This window comes from Amblyomma americanum, chromosome 1, assembly GCF_052857255.1.
Source record: "Amblyomma americanum isolate KBUSLIRL-KWMA chromosome 1, ASM5285725v1, whole genome shotgun sequence".
NCBI lineage: Eukaryota > Metazoa > Arthropoda > Arachnida > Ixodida > Ixodidae > Amblyomma > Amblyomma americanum.
In genome coordinates this window covers 426,293,985-426,313,170 of record NC_135497.1, presented here as the reverse complement: position 1 = coordinate 426,313,170, position 19,186 = coordinate 426,293,985, and positions in this window count along the sequence as shown.

Here is a 19,186-nt window from a genome sequence, read left to right as displayed (position 1 = left end):
ACAATGTGTCCCCATCCCTGCGGAGATGGCCGAAGCCTGCATTTTCTCGCAGATGCGCCCCATCTACTCAAGAATCTCCGAGGTCACATGGTACGGCAGCAAAGAATACTTCTTGACGACGAAATTGTCCAGAGGCACAATTTGCCAACCAACGAAGTGAGTGAACTTGAATTTAATTTTACAGCATTTTTCTTAACACTGCTGCCTAAACTAGGCAGGCTTTGATATTTGTAAGCTTAGGGTTAGTTTTGTTTAATATAGGATAACGTCCCAAAGTGACTTAGGCTATGAGGGACGCCAAAGTGAAGGGATGCAGACAATTTCGAGCGCCTGGAGTTCTTTAAAGTGCACTGACATGGCACAGTACATGGTTCTCGAGTATTTCAGCTCCATCGAAATGCTAATGCCACAGCCAGAATTGAACCCACGTCTTTCGGGCCAGCTGTCAAGTACAGTAACCGCTACTCGGCTTAGAAGCTGCTGCAGCTAGACCATTTTATTTCAGCACTGAAGTGAATACTTCTTTTAAAAAGCGGTAGTGCAACCTGTAAAATTTAAGCAATACTTTTGGATGTTAGTGATAGAGTAAATGACAGGTGAAATGATGAGCATACAGTTTTCCTAAACTTCCCTAGCCCAACGTATATAGATGCAGAAAGCAGTACGAAAACATACAAGCTTCCCAAAAATATATAAGTGCCTAAACACCAGAGAAAAACTGAGACATCCGTATATGATTCTTACACATGAAACTGCGACAAAAATATCATCCCAATCACTTTAGTCGCATGCTGAGTAACCATGACATTTTATAACGCAGTACAGTTTAGTGGCTAAGAAAACTGCAGCAATTATTTTTAAACGCCAGTCACTCAACCTTCGCATGGTCAACTGTTCAGGGCGACTTGCTTGGTAGTGGCTCACCATCATTGGTACAAAAAACAGCATGCAAAATTGAACCACATAAATAACACTGATCTGACGCAATTTTTTTCTTCCATCATAATAATGCCATTTTACTGTGTGGTTTAAGCTAGGATGCGCTAAATAGCTGCAAACATACCTCGCTTCTGAAGTTTCTTTCTGTTACGTTGCAACTGAGTCTCGTCTCGTCTGTTGCGCAAACTGCCTCATGTAACAGCTGTCGGCTTTTCACATCCTGGCGTGCATAATTGATGCATACTAATTCATTGATTTTTGAGGTCTCCCTAAAGTACGTGCAACAGCTCTGCGAGATTGATGAGAAGAACAACCTTAAGCTTGCACCACGGTTAAAGATTAAGCATTTGGACCCAAGCCATTTTGAAAAAATGAATGTTGGTACGGCCTGCGCCCTGTTTAATCATGCCGTTTCTTCTGCACTGCGGCTTCTTGTTGACCAAAAAAAGCTAGAAAGAGAAGCTCTAACAACAGCATGGTTTTTAGACAGTGTGTTCAGGTTGTTTTCTTTAATGACGTCTAGATCTATCTCACTTGCACTCAGCTACCTTCGTCGAGAGAAGGCTGAGGAGGCTGAAGCTTTTTTACTTGAATTTATGGATATGTTCAGGAAACTAAGCATATTTGATAAAGGCAGACGTAACCCAGCATGGAAGCCAGTCCAAGCTGGTGTTATCACTACCACCACAGCGCTCAACCTATGGCAATTTTATGTGAGGGAACGAGGTTTCTGATTTCTCCTCTTGAGCCGTTTTTCTCAAGACGCCTTGGAAAACCTGTTCAGTACTCTAAGGGTAAAGTCTCCAGTGCCAAGGGCAAGGGAGTTCAAATACGGGTTGAGACTTATAATCCTGGCACAATTTTTCAAGCCTAGCAAGCATGGATCGTATGATATTGACGACTCTGTGCAACTGGCAGATTTCTTGAGCTCAAGGTCTGACCTGTGTGCTCAGCTTGAAAGCATAAACTTGCCAGAAGAGGTCGAAAACCTTGTACCAGAGGAGCTCCACTCCTTAGATTACCTGTCAGGGTACATCGCAAGGAACCTCACCAAGAAGCACAAGCTTTGCGGAGAATGTAGAGCTGCGTTAGTAGATGAGAGTGCTGAAAACAGCAATGAAGATTTAAGTTTGCGGCAGCTGAAAAAATATTGTAACAAGATGTCGCTTTATAGACCTTCAAAAGCCTTAGTAACTTTGCTTGAGACAGCCGAGAGTTATTTCAGGTCAAATGAGAACTCACTTTTAATGGTAACCCTTAAAATGGAGCAAGTTGAAAAACTGATAGCATATATCGAGCAAAGATTTTGTGAACTGCCAGCATGCCACCATGTCACCGAAAAAACCGTGCATGAGTTCCGGTTGTGCAGGCTGCAATTTGCACTACGCAAGAGAAATGAGGAATTTTCAAGAAAATTGCCCCAGCAGCCAAAATGTGGATCCAAAAGCATAGGCATGCGTGCAGCAGCTGCTGGTGTGAAATGATTCGTTTTTTTTTCATTTTATGCTATGTACATGTTTGTAGATGGTTTTGTGTATGTCTGTGATAAGTAGCAATGAATATGTTTAAATATTGTCTAGGGCTTCTATACAATGAAAGAATAAAGTGCCGTCGTGTAACTCTTTCTTTGGGTTTGACTACATTTACACTGTGTTCTTCCTGGGCGTTCCTTCATTACGCGCCCAAGTTGCAGGATTTTCTGCTGGAAAGTCTAGGAATAAATCTTGAAGATTTATTACACAACCAGGCTAGTTATGATTGCCCGTTACTGGAACTGTCATGCGGGATCTTCAGAATATAACCTTCAGCTTTCGTTTTCTAGTTAAAGTTTAATACACCAAGCAAGTTCACATTGTGGAACACTATTGAGCCAGACACTGGAGCATGCTTGTGTTGCCTTTCCCGCACGGAAAAGTATTAATCTCGGAAGATCTCTTCTGAGCCTTTTCACGCTTTTTTAGACTTGCACCATCCAAAAAATATTGATAAGAATCGAGTGAACTGAAATGATGGAAGAGGGAACAGTGGATGCTTTATTATCCTCAGTACAGCAAAGCGGTTTTGCATCGATGCTCATGTAACATGAAACTCATTCGCTCCAAAGCGAAAAAGTCACGGAGCAAAAAAAAAAGATGGGCTTCCTGTAATCCAGTTCAACAGGTTGGACACCGAAAAGCAGATACGCTCATAGAACGTGATTAGAATGCGCACGCGAGTTTTTTTCCGTGTGTGCACGGGAATGAGCGGCGAGTTGCCTCGATATGCATATTTTTATGGTAACTTAGGACGGAAAGAACGCCCTAGAGACAAACACCACCGTAATAACGTAATAATAGTGGGGTGCAGGGGTAATAGAAAGAGCTCATTGCTAGCAGGGCTGGAAATGTCCTCGCGAAAACTGCCGCGCAACGTTCCAACACTCGCTTACCTCATACAGTTAGCAAAGTCTACTGTTTTATGAGTAGAAGTTGAACTCCTTAAGGCAGTAGAGTATGAAAATGTCCTTGCTGCACTCAAATTTTTGCCCACTTTCGGCTCGCATGTAGCCACGCCGAACTCACGCTTCAGGCAGTTTGGAAGCTTCATGGGCGCTCCGATCATTGTTGCCAACACAAGGTGGGACTTTCGCGGTACTCTGAAATTATCCAGTGACTCTAGGAGGCGCTGCCATCGCGCGCCATCTGTTGGGACAGTAGCGTACATTGCGAGGAGGAGGAGGAGGAGGGATTTTTCGTTCACGGCCGACGCCGGCGATACCGGATTTTCAGCGACATAAGCTCCTTAATGCTGTCGTGCTAAAATTATACGGATTCCTCAGCTCCACCTTAAAGGGCCCCCCAAAATAATTTTCAGTGCATTGTATTGCCCATTGGTTGCATAGAAGGAGTTATAGTGATGCTATTAGCATCGGTCGTACCATGTATACTCCTGTTTTTAATATTTTAATTAGCTCGCAAAAACAAAATCATGGCGCTGACGGTGTCACCATACAGTGGCGGTTTTTAGCATCGGATATGACATCACAGAGGGCGAGCTTTATGATTGGACAAAGAGTAAATATACTGCAATATGTGTTAATAACTAGAGATACGTTTTGTCAAGTTTTTGTGTTCTATATTACATTAACAAAACCAACTTGTTTGCCCTAGATAAAAGCACTGTAAAGCAAGTAAAACAAAAATACACCACTAGAGGCTCTGGCTACTTTTTGCATCGACGGACTTCGCGCCTCTCTGTAAACATCCTACGACCTAGCACTAACACTTATGGGTATTCTCTATGTATCTGAGAGCGGCTTTGCGGAGTTGATCCGATCGAGCCATTGCACTTTATAAGCGTTCGTTTCGGTCCCAAGGAATGATGCGTTCAGTTCACATTTAGCAGACAGTGCGCATCGTCAGCTTGTGGAGGATCACCGGGCGGCGGCGCCAGATGGCGCCCCGTTCCCGTCAACAGCGCGCGCTCCTTGCTCGCCGTGACCAACCAGCGCGCAAGGGGCGATGGATGGCGGTAAGCAGTAGCGGTACGGGCTATGCTAAATGTGTCTGATATCTTGCGCAGGCTGTCACACCATCGCAGTATCTCGCGCTCGAGATGGGATTCTTAAGTAAGAGAACGTCACTGATCAGTGTTCCCTTCTGCGCTGTCGTGATGACGATGAAGCATCGCTGGGTCAGCTGGGCGTTCACACGGTTGTTGTAACCATGCAAACGGCGCCGCCAGCCTTGGCATGAACGAGTTACAGAGAAAAGGATCCCGTGAAGTGTAAACTTCCGCCACGTGCTAAGATAGGCTGTTTTGATTGGTCGCACAGTGTGTCGTCATTGGGAGAGTGAAATGGGAATGAGAAGCTGCGCGAAAATAGAGTTGAGGGCAGCATTTTGTTTGCTTGTATTTTGAAATTTCTTCATTGAATAACTCCTGTTCCTATGCATCGATTCTCGTCATTCTTTTTGAGTCAGCATCTGTGCGACGTAATGAATCCATCTGAAGTGTAACCGGCATACGTTCAAGCGATATTTGGCAGCCCCTTTTAAGGTGTGCCGCGATAGTGGCCTGAGTTCCTGACTCATAACAAAAACATGCTCATGAGCATACTGTCGAAAGATGCCACTTTACGTGAAAGACCGCACAACTTAGTTATCAATTCTCACTTGTTCCCAAGCCATTCAGCGTGGCTAGTGTATGTAGCGAGTTTGCTGCCAACCGAAAGATCCGGGGATCAAACCTCTCCTAAGACTCTTAACATAATAATTAAGTCAACTCATCAACTTGAGTAATTTCAATCATTGCAGACATGCAGCTACTTTTAATTCTCATAACATGTCACGTTGTAATCCCTTTCACTCCAAGCATGAAGAAAGGTTTCACGTGAGCGTTGTGGGTTGTTTGGAAATCTCGCGCGAGATCATGTGGCTGTGACGTCGTGGCCCTGCCGAGCAACCACGATATTCGTGTAACAATGCCACCGATGCCAACTTCTCTGCGACAGGAGCTCCTTAAAGCCATCGCTTTAAAAAGGGCAGCAATGGAAGGCTTTGTATATTTCGACCACCTGGCGTTCTTTCAGATGCACGCCCGGTAAGATTAGCGGCGAAGGGAAGGAAGGAAGGAAAAGAACTTTAATGGAATAAGAGATGTCTGCCTGGTTTTCGGCCTGGCATGCTACTCCAGATGAGGGTGAAAGAAGAGAAGGGTAAAGAAGAGGATGGTGAAACGAAAACGAAAAGATAAAAAGAAAGGGTGAGTGGTGAAAACAAGCACACTTTGCACTCACAAACACACACGCACACACAAAATTGTCAAAGAATCTCCACCAAACCCGTGTCTCTTAAAAACACTAAAAATGCTTTTGTCCCACGCACACCCGAAGCCGCGTTCCTCCAGGGTCCAAGGACATGCTCGATGAGCACGGGGCCATCCTGTGGGAGTACTAAAGAACTTAAAAGTGTCTTGCGATGATTTTTGAAGCGTTTGCAGCGGGATATAAAATGTGGCAGATCCTCGGGCCCAACACATGTGGGACACAGAGGGCTGCTTATTGCACCAATTTTATATAAATAGAATTTAGTGAAGGCAACGTCCAGGCGAATTCAGTGGAGGCAATTTTCATCACGTCTATTTGTATTGCGTGGCATGCGAAAGACAAAAGTGGGGTCAAAACGAAGAAGGGGTCTGTATTGATGTTCCGGATCACACCACAAAGAGCGTTGCGTGTGCCAGGATTTTGTAGATAGAAGTCTCGCGCCATCACTGCGAGAAAATGGTATAGGTAGGAGCAAGATGGTGTCGCCATGCGCCGACCTCGCTGCACCGTCAGCGTGATCGTTGCCTGCAAGGCCACAGTGAGCGGGTAACCACTGCAACACATCACGATGGCCAAGCTCACGAGCCTCTGAGTGGAATCTGTTTAAGTCATCGATGATCAGCTCTTGAAGGCTTCCTGATGACTTTATGGATTGTAATGCAGCCCGACAGTCACTGAAAATAACCCACGCTGTTGGGGGTTGTTGAAGAATGTAAGTGAATGCTGCTCGCAGAGCAGCCAGCTCGGTAGCAATAGTCGAGGTGCGATGACTGAGTATCGCCGAAATTGTGGAGCGCGTTGACGGAACCCAGACGCCAATCGCTGATGAGATAGATGTGACAGAGCCATCAGTGCAGATGTGACGGTACGCACTGTAGCATTCATAAATGCGTTCAAGGGTAAAATATTTAAGTGCAGGACCGGGGGTGGTTGTTTTTCTTTTGATGCCAGGAACCGTTGTTTTGATTTGCCATGCTGTGTACCTCCAAGGTGGGGAGGAGGTCGTGACAGGGCGCTGGTAGTGTAGTGGGAGAATGTCAGAAACTTCCTCTATACAGTGCGCTGCGAGTGGATGGTGAGGTACAGGAGCCACGAATCGCATATGGGCACGAAGCAACTCCTGGGTTAGCAGTACTGATGCAGATAGACGTCTGCTCTCTGCTAGAGTACCCGCTGTGGAGGTGGTCTTGGGAAGACCGAGGCAGATTTTCAAGGCCTTGGCTTGCATAGCTTCAAGGAGTTTGATATTTGTTTTTGAGATACCCTGAAGAGCTGGGAGACTGTAGCGTAGGAGGCCTTCACACAGGGCACCATAGAGCCATTGTAATGAAGGTGTAGAGCAGCCTTTTCTGGCGGCGGAGGGGAGGAAACAAGGGGGTGATAGGGTAAGGCAGAGCAAATTAGCGCTTTTTTCAGGAATGTAAATGGCGCAGTAACTTCCTCACTTCTCGGTGGGCATCTCAACCGCGTCTTATGGGAGGGGAGGAATGGGACTGAAAGAAGGGAGAAAGGAGTGACGTAGGGACTGCTCTAGAATAATTTCTACCACTCGCCCACTCGACTTTTTATGGCACCTTTCAATACCATACTGTATTTATAGGTCTGGGAGCGCGACGATTTTTAAAGAGGACTCGTTGTCATCGCTGCCAGTTTCTGCGTCTGGTGATAGTTGCTGTAGCTTTTGCGCTCTCGCGCAATCGCTGTTGAGGCTGTTGCGTCAGGACGCCGTCACCGAGGCACCTTCGTAGGGATCTCTTAAGCTTCCTTTCGGAAGAGTTGTTCCTTTGGAGGAAGAGTTCGTCGTCCTGCCTTTTTGTGTCCGCTTCGGACGGTCATATAAGGGTCGTTTTCCGGCCGGCGTGGTTTGTGTAACCAGGTTGTAATTCTCGTGTATTATCGCTTATTGTGATCACCCAGTGTACGTCAACAACACGGCCATTCACATGTATTCACTGTATATGTATGTATGTTTATCCACCTAAACGAATTGTATATGATATTGTTGTCAGTCACTGTATATGTATTCATTCCTACCGTGTATTCGCTGTATAAACTTTCATGCTTATCACTGCTCTCTTCATTGTGCTCTATGTATATCATTTTCGTGACTAGCGACTAGCTGTAACTGGCGACCCATTCTGTGTTGTGTGATGTTTTCGGGTTCTTATGTATGAAGACGACACTCTTCCATTATCATTGTTGTAAACTTTCTTTGTTTTTGCGTCTCGTTGTCGCTTGTACCCGTTGTCAACGTGAAATAAACTTTTTCTAACTCGAGTATAACCGGCCTTTGCAGGGTGACTCGTACACTCAGCTTTAAAGGTGCGATTCGGTTGCGGCTTATGGTCCTGACTAATTACAAACACACCCATTAGTATAGAGCCGAACGATGCCACTTCACGTGAAAGACCACGTGACTTACACATGAACTCCTCCTTGTTTCCAAGCCGGCCAGGAGTGCCATATGCGTCCTAGTAGGTAGCGAGCGTGGCTTCTAACCGAAGGATCCGGGGAATGAATCGCACCTAAAATTCTGAACATACAAATTAAGTCGAATTGCATTTACGTTTTAATCACTTTATTTCCACGCATGACGTTACATTTCGCGTCAGCGTTGTGGGCTGCTTGGAATTCCCGCGCGAGGTTATGTGGCTCTGACGTCAAGACCCTCTCGAACAATCACGAGATTCCTCCGCCGGCTGTCGAGGTGGTCGGACGTGCGTCCGACGAGCTCCGACGACAACGGGGGCGACGTAGCACCCAGGACTCTGGATGCGTAGAAACTGTCTGGAATCACCGACTAAGGAAGCTCCATCATCGGACGCACCGATATGCACAAGGTGGGACCGAGTTATCTTGATTTTCGAGGCTTGCGGAACCCCACGTGTAGCAAGCGGAGTTAAACCTAACGAGGCTTAGGTCGGCGAAGGAAGGAACCGAGGCCTAAGGGCCTCCAGCAGGCGACTCTAAGAGAAATGGAAGTCGTAGAAGGCACGGATATAGATCCGGAAGAGCTGATGATAACGGGTCAATGGTTGAAAGCGAAGAAAAGCGGGAAAATAGCCCCGGCGGAGATAGAAGATAGCGGCCACATGGCCGGGAAGCGAGACGCACGAGAGCGTGCAGTGGAGCGACGCGAAGGAAGAAGAAAGGCAGAGAAGTCGGTGGAAAGGCAATATACGAGACTTCCGCCCGACTACGAGAAGATAATTATGAGACCTCAAAGGGGACTGGAAAAATTATTCAAATTCGGAGGAGCCTTCCTGGCTGACGCAATCAGCGCAGCGGCTGGGACAAGCGACAAAGGCGTGAACGACATCATCACGTTCAACACAAAGCAGCAATCGATCCTCATTGCTACGAAGGACAAAATAAAGAGGAATAAATACGCAGCGAACAGAGTGACGATAGGCACGGAAAAGGTGAGCGTCAACGCATACGTGGCGGCGCCGGAGAACAGCGGAAAAGGCGTCATATGCGACGCCCCTCTATTCTGGACTGAAGACGAAATCAAAGAGAGACTGGAGTACTTCAGCGCGAAGAACCCTCAATCCTAGGAGTGAGAAGACTGGGAAATGCAACGAAGGCCGTGCTTATCCTCGTCGAAGAGAGCACGGTTCCAAGGCAAGTGTACCTTTCACCCACGCCGACGAGATGCGTCCAGTACAAGAAAAAGTACGAGGTATGCTATGCGTGTGGCCGAATGGGGCACAGATCGGACGTGTGCCCGAACCCAGACAACAAAAAGTGCCGAGGATGCGGAGAAGAAAACCCGCAGGAAGATCACCAATGCGAAGCCAAGTGCAAGCTCTGCGGAAAACAGCACCCACTCGGCGACAAAAAATGCAAAAAGCTATATCGAACACCGTACGAAATCAAGAAAAGAATCTGGGAGATGAAAAGTTACAAACAAGAAGAGCTGGCGACCCAGCAACAGAAACTCCCGGCGGACGGAGACAAGAAACTCCGCAAGGAGGACTTCCCCAAGCTGGGAGGAAACAGCAAAGGAAACCCGCCGACCCCCGGGAGCCAGGAGACCAGGGGACGTAGGAGATCGAGATCAAGGGACCCAAAGGACCCGTGGGGCAAGAGAAGGAGCAGAAGCAGAGATCCAAGCAGAGAACCTAAACAAGTAAGCTTTGTAGAAGGGCCCTCCCAGGCTAAGGTGATAAGGACAGAGAAATAGAACAGTTAAAGAAAAAAGTAGATGAGCTTCAAGGGTTCATAAATAACCTCATGAAAGCACAAAAGGAAAGAGAAAAGGCAACATCCCCCTCCCCGCACACAACCCGCACAACCCATACAGGTAGCTCAACAAACTACCCCCCCAACACTCAAGAGGCAGGAAATGGTAGGAGAGAAAATAGAGGAGGCAGAAACAGTCAGAAGACCCCCACTTAAACGAAAAAGAGATAATGAAACAGACATATGGGTCGAACTAAAGAATGAATGTGAAGCAAATAGGAACGCGATAAAAGCTATGCAGACAGACCAAAGAGGCTTCATAGCGCAGGTCGTGGCTGCACTCAGCCAGATACAAGAGAATATAAATCAAAGATTTGAAAGCATAACAGCAGAACTGCAGGCGCAGAGAACCGAACTGCAAACACAAAGAACCGAGCTTATTGCCCTTGGAGAACGACAGAAAAACTTAGAGGACACTGTTATTCAAATTCAATATGACCAGAAACGCACAAAATAAGTATCATTTGGCACTGGAACTGCCGAGGATTCCAACGCAAGCGAGCGTTACTGCAAAACTACATAGACACATTAGTAGAGAAGCCGCTAGCAATAGCGCTGCAAGAGACCGGGAAATTAGCATCCCTCCCAGGATATCAGGCGTTTCACAGTGATAAAGGGGAAAAATCGCGGGTAACAACCATAGTGAAAAGAAACATAGCAACAATTGAACACGATATTCAATCCAGGGACATAGAAGGAGTCTTAGTGGAGATGCTCACAGGTAGGAAAGAAGAGCCCAGTCTTTTTCTACTAAACATCTACTGAAACCCTAAACAGAAAAAGATCAGGTTCAGGGCCATCTTCCGAAAAGCTCTAAAAGCAGCGGGAAAGAACCCCCTCTTCATCGTAGGAGACTTTAATGCGCTGCATGAGGAGTGGGGATACAACAGGAAAGACAACAAGGGAAGGCAGCTGTGGGAGGATATACAAGAACTGAGACTCTCACTACACACCGACCCAGGAAACCCAACTAGAAAAGGAAACAAAGTTATCGCGGACACCACACCCGATCTAACACTCTCCAAAAACACAGAACAGTAACGTGGGAAAATACAGGACAAGACCTAGGCAGCGACCACTATATAATTGCCACTACGCTAATGAAGGGAGTCAAAGAAAAACGGTTAAAAGAGCCAAATGTCCTAGAATGGGACAAATTTAGAAAGCGGAGGGAGGAATCCTCAGCCGCAACCATCACGGACCTAGGAGAGTGGACAGACACCCTCAAAAGACATGCCGCCGAAGCAACGGTAACTCTAGAAGGCCAAGACGCCCCACTCATAGCAGACAACAAACTACTGCACATGTGGGAGGCAAAAGGTAGTCTAGAAAACCGGCTCAAACGACAGAAATGGAACCGGAATCTAAAAAGAAGAATAGCCATATTGAATCGAAAAATCGAAAAATACGCACTACAACTATGAGAACAAAATTGGTGCAGCAAATGCGACGACATGAAAAAAGGCATGAGTCTAGCAAAAACATGGAACATTCTGAGACACTTACTAGGCCCAACCCAATCCAGGTCGCAGACAAACATAAGACTAGCCAAGACGTGACATAAATACGACGGAACAGACGAGAGCTTCATGGAAGACATCAAGCAAACATACATAGGAAACGTGACTCGCACCAGCCTACCAGAATGTGGGGGACCCCAAAATGAGGAGCTAGATGCACCCATAACGAAGGCTGAAGTGTGAGCGGAAATAATCAGGCTTAAAACAAAATCGGCCCCAGGACCAGATAGAATAACAAACAAAATGCTGCGAAATCTAGACGATGAGTCGATCACAGCTATAACAAAATATCTGCAGCAGGTATGGGAGAAGGGTGAACTTCCGAAACAATGGAAAGAAGCTAGCATCATACTAATCCCCAAACCGGGCAAGCCCCCTAAGCTTGAGAACCTCAGGCCGATTTCCCTCACATCGTGTGTAGGGAAACTAATGGAACATGTAATCCAAACGAGGCTAACCCGATTCATGGAAGATAATGAACTATGGCCGAATGAGATGGTCGGATTCCGGCCGGGCCTAAGCACCCAGGATGTGATGTTGAGACTCCAGCACGACATCATAGACTCGCGATCGAGAGATATAAAAGCAATCCTAGGTCTAGACCTCAAGAAAGCTTTTGACAATGTCAAACGCGAGGCAATCCTGACAGAACTTCAGGAAATAGGCGTAGGAGGCAGAACCTACAATTATATAAAGAACTTTCTGACAGACAGGATGGCAAAGATAAGATACCAAGATTTGGAATCGGAAGAAATAGAGCTGGGAAACAGAGGTACCCAACAAGGATCGGTACCCTCCCCACTCCTCTTCAATCTGGCAATGAGGGGTCTCCCAGCTAAACTTGGGAGAATAAAAAGACCTAAATTTCAGCATGTATGCTGACGACAAAAGCTAGCGACGCAGAAATAGAGAACAAGCTGCGAACGGCTGCAGATACAGTGGTAGAGTACGTAGCAGCTAGGGGGCTCGCCTGCTCACCAGAAAAATCAGAACTCTTAATGTACAACCCCAAATCATTAAGGCTGAAAAAAGACAGCGATCTAAAAATCATGGTCGGAAACACACCAGTACCCAAAGTAGACAAAATAAGAATAATAGGTCTTTTCATTCAAAGTAACGGATACAACGACGAAACCATAAAGAAATTGGAGGGCTACGCAGCACAGATGACTGGGATATTCAGAAGAATAGCCCTCAAGGGAAGAGGGCTAAAGGAAAGGAGCCTAGTTAAGCTGGTACAAGCGTGCGTAATCAGCCGACTCAGCTACGCTGCACCATATCTAAACATCCGGACCTCAGAAAGAGATAAATTGGACTCAATAATCAGGCGATGCTACAAACGAGCACTCGGAATACCCATAAGCACCTCCACCGAAAGACTCCTAGCAATGGGATTATATAATACTTGGAAAGAAACAGCCGAAGCAGTAAGGACCGCCCAGCAGGAAAGACTCAGCCAAACATACACAGGCAGGGCCATTCTAAGCATGGTGGGACTCCAGACGGACAGAGGCATGCAAAAGAAACAGGATATTCCAAGAAAAATCAGGGAACAGCTGAGGATTGACCCGCTTCCCAAGAACATGCATCCCACGTTAAATAAGGAAAAGAAGGAAAAAAGAGCTGAAGCACTAGTCAAACGCTTCAGCGAAGTAAACAGCGAGACAGTGGCATACACAGATGCGGCGAGCGGCAAACTGGGAGCAGCAGTAGCCTCGGTAGTAGATGGCCAAGGTAAAGCAATCTCGGCAGCAACAATACGCAGCCGCAATCCAGAGGTAGCGGAAAAAGTAGCAATAGCGCTTGCTTGCGTAGGCACCAAGGCAAGTTACATAATAAGCGACAGCAAAATAGCCATCTACAATTACGGAAGGGGCAGAGTAGCACCAGAAGCGGTGCGAATACTAGTTGGGAGGAAAATTGATAGGAAAATTAGCCTCACATGGGCACCAGCTCACACGTCATTTCCATGCAACGAGGCGGCGCACCTCTTAGCCCGAGATCTCTACCTCCGGGCAAGAGCAGAGTCGCCCGATTGCAAGGAGCTTGACGAGAGACTACAGACATACACGGAGATAAAGAAAACTACAGATGACTGCGAAGAACTGCCCCTCCACCGGATAAAGAGCTCGGAAACAGAGAGGCAACAACTTGGCGCAGATTAAAGGCAGGAAACTACATAAATCCGGTATGGGCATCACACGTCCTGAAAGCTGAAGACATAGACGATAAATGTAAGGAATGCGGGGAGAGGGGGACGCTCGACCACATAATCTGGCAATGCACACACTCCCCAGGGGTCAATGAAGGAATAAATAGTAGAGAAGCCTGGGAGACCCTTCTGCAATGCGCGGACCCCGCCATGCAGAGGAAAGCCATCCATCTGGCGGTAGAGGCCGCGAAGAGCCAGCAACTCTTTGTCTGCATCTTGTCGCGGAGGCCCCGGCCCCTGCCCCTAGGCCTGCGCGCCAGGGGTAGGGAGTAGGGGGTCTCCATTTCTGATGGAAATAAAAGTTTTTGGAATGGAATGAAACAATCACGGCTTTCGCGTAACAGCGCCACCGACGCGGCTTTTATGGGACACGAGCTGCTTAACGCTGGTGCATTAAAAGGGGCAGGAATGGAGGGCTTGGGGTTCTGGCCATGGGTCCCTCCAGATCCTCTCGCTCTGTCCGGCGGACCCTCCACTGCGGGGCCTAGAGAACCTCAAGAACAGACAGGACTGGGACACCCTGCTGCACTAAAGGAAATACGTCCGTACAGAACATCGCCACCGGCCGGGATGCCAGTGTTTGAACCTAAGGAACATTAACACTTGAGTGCAGTGAGGTCGTGGTGGGACAGAGGGGCGTGCCTCGAATTCCTTTCCAATAATAAAGTTTTTGTCTTTCTCTCTAACTCGGGTAAATTTGAAAAACTTCGCGTTCTTTCACTTACATGCCCGATAAGGTTAGCAAAGGAGGGAATTAGAAGGGGCCTACCGGGTTAAGCGGGGCATATTAGCGCTTTCTCACGAAAAAAAGTAGCGCAGTAACTCGCTCACTTCTCAGGTGGATATCTTAGCGGCGCCATAACAGAAGGAAGACAGTTCGAAGTAAAGAAGCAAGAGACAAAAGGGGTAGCGTAGTGTAGGGCTCTGGAGTAAATTCTACGACCTGCGAATTTTTAACCTACACTGACATCGCGTAGTACAAGGGCGCAATTGCGTTTCGCCTCCATCAAAACGCTGCCGCCACGGTCAGGTTCAGTAGGTTAGTCAGCGGCGCATTTCCGGACGTGTCTCTAGTCATTACTGCGCAAAGGCTACAACATAGTTGCACCGAGCCACAGGTGTTGTGCTGCTGCGGTGCGCCTTTCCTCAAAATCCAATTTTCAATTTACTTCCTTCTTCTCTTCTTCTTTCCGTCCCTCCTTTATCCCTTCCATCAAGGCGCGGATCAGCTGTTCGCCGAGGTATGTGAGGCAGTTCACGCGCCATTTACGAAATTTTTTCTGGTGAGTCCACATTTAGTACCAGGTGGGATCAACATACAGCAAAAGGTGTGGCGGCCGTTCAATTCCAGGTAAACACTGTCTTGACTTTTTAGCATCACTGAGAGATTTGGTGCTTTGCATATGCCGAAAGCTATCATCGATCGAATATTTCAGAGGAATTATATGAGTTTTCGGAATTTTTCCCGCAAACGGTATTGTCTGATAGTCTCCATTAAGGAATATATACATTGCGAGCAAGAAAAAATTAGCAGTGGCTTAGCTCGGCTATACCAGGATATGCGTCACGAGAGGTACGTTTACCTACTTGAGCTTGTTGTGGCCGCTGTATATTGTGCTCGCGCTTCCTTCCTGCTGTGGTGTTCGGCGAAGTTAGACATGGGGAGGATTCGCTGAAGACCACCGCGAGGGTGGGTGAGCCCTCTGGGGGGAGACGTGGCTGCAGGAATGCCGGAAGCAGCGACGATAACAGCGTCCCCACGTGTTCCAACAGGAGTGCCAAAAGCAGCGACGACCATAGCGTCCCCACGTATCCTTTCCGGTCCTCAGACGACGAAGTGCGGGATCAGTGTGGTCCCCTTCGGTCACGCTGGGGTTGAACAATTGCCCCAGTGCCGCACCTTCGACAGACGTTCCGCGTTCCGGTCATCAGTACAAGATCTTTCAACCCCTCCTGGGAGACAGCCTGCATTCCTGTGTCATGCATGAACCTTCCGGGTCAACATGGGCGCGGTCCGGACACACGTGCGCGCCCACCTTGAGGCCGCGTGGACGACAACGTGACCGGGTCCTGTTTCCTTTCCCTCGACCGAGCTGCGAGAGAACATCAGGACCGCCCTGCCGTAGGTGGTACTATCAGTGCCATCGTGTGATTGGACATCATTCTTCGAACTATATTCCCCAGCTAGGGATCTGGGGAATACGAAGAGTAATTAAGGAGCGTCTGGTTTGGTACCAGAAGAGAGCCCCCTCTTGAGAGACATCAGAGACTCCCGACTGCTAAGAAGCTCTCTTTACTGAGAAGCACTCTCAATTGCCCTATTTTTACATTATGTAAATAGTCCTTGTATAAAGTTTTCCTAGTTTTCTTCCTCCGATCGTCCTCGTCTCTTCTCCGGCCCAGTCACGCTACCTGAATCCCAACAACTGTTTGCAGCGGTGGTATGCTGCTACCTGAGACCCAACAACTGGATGGCAGCTGTGGGACATCCACGGGGAGTTACCGGCTCCAACGGACCTCGGCAGCTACGGCACTGAGAGGCGTCTGCTATACCTTGGCAGGGTGAGTGCCCAATGTTTTCCGTTCATTTCGCCAGACCGTACTAGCACAGGCAGATGCTAGGTGCGGATTTCTGTTGTCTGGGAAATTGATTAAGGGAAACTGTTTTGTCCACTTCAAGCTAGGGCTTTTGTTTGAGTGGGCTTGCTAACGCATAGTGGAACTCACGATGGAGAAGTTAAAAGTGCAGGAGCTGCTCGAAATTTGCCAGGAGCTGGGGATTTCACAGCGTTCTGCGTTAAGAAAAAACGAAATTCTCGAGGTTATGCGGCAGGAAGAGGTGACTACTGAGGAGGTCGACGAGTCTTGGGAAACGATTGTTGGACGCAAAGAAGAGCAGAAAAGACGGGAGTTGTGCGAGCAAAAAGAAAAAGAAGAGCTTCGGTTGGCTCAAGAAAGATGGGAGTTGTGTGAGCAGAAAGAAAAAGAAGAGCTTCGGTTGGCTCAAGAAAGACGGGAGTTGTGCGAGCAGAAAGAAAAAGAGCTTCGATTGGCTCAAGAAAGACGAATGTCGTTCGAGCAGAAAGAAAAAGAGGAGATTCGGTTATTTTGAATTGATGCTACGTTTTTGTCGTCATCTTCCATGGAAACTTCTTTGTTTATTCAACTACACCTTGGTCAATCCCTCCGCGTGGGTATGTGCCATTTACCTGGGGTGAAGAAGAAGAAGAATGTCCATGAGGCAGAGGAAAAAACAATAGAACATGCTCGAAAGATGAAGGAGCTCGAAATCGCGTCGAACGTCGGGAATATGGCGCATCTTAGCCCTGTAGCTTCGGTAGAGGAACAAGGGAGGCAGAGATTGCATGATCTCGTCTCACCATACCGCGTGGGAGGCGATATTGCACTCTTTTTGGTAAACTTGGAACGCGCATGCGGGAAGGTGCACATCGACAAGAGCGCTTGGTCGGAGAAGTTACTTCCTTTCCTTCCGTGCGAGGCGGCCGAAGTGGTGGCTCGCCTCTCACGGGAAGAGTGTGATGACTACGAGAAGGTAAAAAGCGCACTGCTTAGGAAGTACCGGCTTTCTGCTGAAGCCTTTAGGCAGCGATTCAGATAGGCAAAGAAAGGCGGAGAGTCGCATACTGACTTCACGTACCGGCTTAAAGTCAACTTAAACGAGTGGCTTAAGACCGCTGAGGTGCACGGAAGTCATGACAAGGTACTAGAGTGCATCGCACTAGAGCAGTACTATAGCGCGATTCCAGAAGATCTGAGAATATGGCTGCAAGATAGGCTAAGAGATATAGACCTAGACTAAGCGGCACAGCTCGCAGACGAGTGTTACGTTCGCCGAAACCTCCAAAGCAAGGCAGGGTACGATAACAGGCAAGGAAAAAGAGAAACCTATTTAAAGAGAATCTCCGACCGAAGGGTGCCATCAGCCCGCCGGTATCACCGAGCTGAGGATGCGGGATTAAAAAGAGGAGGTAGCGGAAAAAAGATTGAGTCACCCAAATCTGCCGATTCGCCGAAACAGCAGGCACCTGGAGCTCTCGCGTTTGAAGCGCGAAAGCCCATTGTCTGCTATATTTGCAACAAGGAGGGTCAAATCTCAGTGAACTGCAAACAGCAAAAGATGGCGTTAGGGTGCATGCGGGAGTCGGAGGAAAACCTTAAATTGCTGGAGCCATACAGGCGGGACGTGGTGATAAATGGCAAGAAATTCAGAGCACTGCGAGATTCAGCGGCTACCATGGATGTTTCTCACCCGTCCTGTGTTTCCTCCACGGTCTACACCGGCGAATGCGCCTGGATTAAGCAGGTCGCCGAAGAACAGAGTGCATGCTTGCCTATAGCGAAGGTGACTCTAGAGGGGACTTTTGGGCAGGCTAGACACAGAAACGGCAGTTAGCGCAAACTTGCCGACACACTTGCCCTACCTGTTTTCGAACAAATCCGAGCAGCTGCTGAAAGAGAAAGGTCTCTCTTTCACCTCGGACTTGGCTTGCATGGCGCTAACACGTTCTAGTGCTCGAGAGCTTGCAAAGAAACTCGACTGCGCTCCTATAAATGAGCAGGCACCGAACCATTCTCTCGACCAGCCGGGGGATCCTTGCAGGAAAACTGACCCTTCTAATCCGCATGAAGGTGTTCCCGAACCAGCGGTAGCTCATGAAATCCAAGGAACTGCCAATTCCGTAGAGAATGGGCCAACAGGAACCAACGCGAAGGGTTCGATATTAACACCTGCTTCGACTTGTTGGGAGGAGTTGACTAAGGTTGATAGGAAAGCACTTATTGCAGAGCAAAAAAGCGACCCATCGTTAAGAGCTCTAAGCAAAATGTGAGAGAGGGAGTCGCCAGAAAGAACATCAGCTTTCATGAAAAATCAGGCCTTCAGTACCGGAAATACTGCGACTCAAAGGGACGCGCATATGAGCAACTCCTGGTGCCTGAGAAGTACTGGCGGCAGCTTCTAGAGCTCGCACACGGAAATGCATGGGCGGGCCGCCTGAGCATAAAGAAAACAAAAGCTAGATTAGCCCTCGAATATTACTGGCCTCGCTGCTGGAAAGATGTGGAACAGCTTGTTAGATCTTGCGACACCTGCCAGCGGGTCGGCAAGTCGACGGATAAATGGAAAACGCCCATGACACTAGTTCCCATCATTACAGAGCCCTTTCGGCGTCTTGTAATAGATACTGTCGGCCCACTGCCAGCGTCCAACTCTGGTTGCCGCTACATTCTGACCTCACTGTGCGCGGCGACCAAATTTACCGAGGCCATTCCCTTGAAGGAGCTAAGTTTCGCATGTGCTGTAGACGTCCTTTTGTCAATTGCGAGAGCGATAACGGGAGCGTGTTCACAAGCTGCTTGACAACAACGTTCTTTGAACGGTGTGGGATTAAAATAATCCGCAATTCCATTCACCACCCTCAGTCAAATCCAGTTGAGCGCATG